The sequence below is a fragment of the Pan paniscus genome, chromosome 10, assembly GCF_029289425.2.
Source record: "Pan paniscus chromosome 10, NHGRI_mPanPan1-v2.0_pri, whole genome shotgun sequence".
In the NCBI taxonomy this organism is placed as follows: domain Eukaryota; kingdom Metazoa; phylum Chordata; class Mammalia; order Primates; family Hominidae; genus Pan; species Pan paniscus.
This window is the reverse complement of record NC_073259.2, coordinates 37,463,780-37,465,204: the sequence shown is the minus strand read 5'-3', so window position 1 is coordinate 37,465,204 and position 1,425 is coordinate 37,463,780. Positions and strand designations below refer to the sequence as shown.

General features: G+C 40.4%; 1 non-coding gene across 1 annotated transcript; it reads left to right on the top strand.

Moving 5' to 3' along the window:
• The first annotated feature begins 798 nt into the window (after positions 1–798).
• On the top strand, positions 799–932 carry LOC112436807 (small nucleolar RNA SNORA48). The gene has a single exon (XR_003025498.1). It is a non-coding gene; the product is annotated as a small nucleolar RNA SNORA48 (small nucleolar RNA).
• Positions 933–1,425: the final 493 nt, after the last annotated feature.

The window sequence follows — 1,425 nt, the reverse complement described above, 5'->3', positions numbered from 1 at the left end:
ATTCTACAGTTGTTTTTTTTTTTTTTTTTTGAGACAGAGTCTCGCTCTGTCGCCCAGACTGGAGTGCAGTGGCGCAATCTTAGCTCACTGCAACCTCCATCTCATGGGTTCAAGTGATTCTCTGGCCTCAGCCTCCCAAGTAGCCAGGACTATAGGCCTGTGACATCATGCCCAGCTAATTTTTTTTATTTTTTTAGTAGAGAAGGGGTTTCACTGTGTTAGCCAGGATGGTCTCGGTCTCCTGACTTTGTGATCTGCCCACCTTAGCCTCCCACAGTGTTGGGATTACAGGCATGAGCCACCGTGCCTGGCCCCCATTCTACACTTTTTTTTTCTCCACTCTGTGGATTGTTTCTTTTTCTGTGCAGAAGCTTTTTAGTTTAACGAAGTCCTATTTGTCTATTTTGTTTTTTGTTGCCTGTGTTTTGATGCATGACCTAAACACGTTTGAAGGTTACAAACCAACTTATGTTGTAGAATGTCCCTCAATTTGGCTTTATCTGATATTTCCTTGTGGCTAAATTCAGCAGGAATATCACACAAGTGAGCTGTATTCCTCTTATCAGATACTCTCAGGTGGTGTATAATTTCAATTTGTCCTGTTACTGACAATGCTCACTTTCCTCACTTGGTTCAGGTGGTATCTTCTAGGCTTCTTTACTATAATTTCCTTTGGTAATTAGTAAGTGTTTTGTAGGGAGGTAACTATGAAAATATGTAAATATTGTATTGCCCATTAACTAATTAATTAATATCAATGTATTAGTCAGCTTAGGGTTACCATAAAAAGCCCATAGATGTTCCCGACCTGGTAGAGTAGCATCTGGTTGGTGGTGACCATCTAATACCAGCCAGGGACAAAGCAACCCCTTGTTTATCTCAGCTTGGCTTTTGGTCTGTGCCCATGCTTGGTTCATGCCTTGGACACATGGAAGAAGGAAAAAAAATACCATAGAGTGGGTGGCTTAAACAACAAAAATTAAGTTTCTCACAGTTCTGGAATCTGGAAAGTTCAAGATCAAAGTCCAGCCTGGTTTGGTTTCTGGTGAGGGCTCTCTTCCTTGCTTGTAGATGGCAGTCTTCTTGGTGTGTCCTCAGATGGCAGAAAGAGAGAGGTCTCTTTCTTTTTTTATAAAGCCCCTCCTTTATGACTTCATTTAACCTTAATTACTTCATAAAGGCCCTATTCCCAAATACATATCTACAAAGACATTGGGAGTTAGGCTTTCAACATATGACTTGTGGGAGAATACAATTCAGTCCATTAGTATGGACTCAAAGTTTTCTATCTTATTTGATTGGTTATTATCTATTGATTTCAATAATTATTTTGATGCTTCAATTATCACTTGTTTAGCTGGTGGGACCCATTTCAAACCAGCTTGGCTCACCTTGTATTTTCCCTGCATCAGCCCTGAAGTCAGC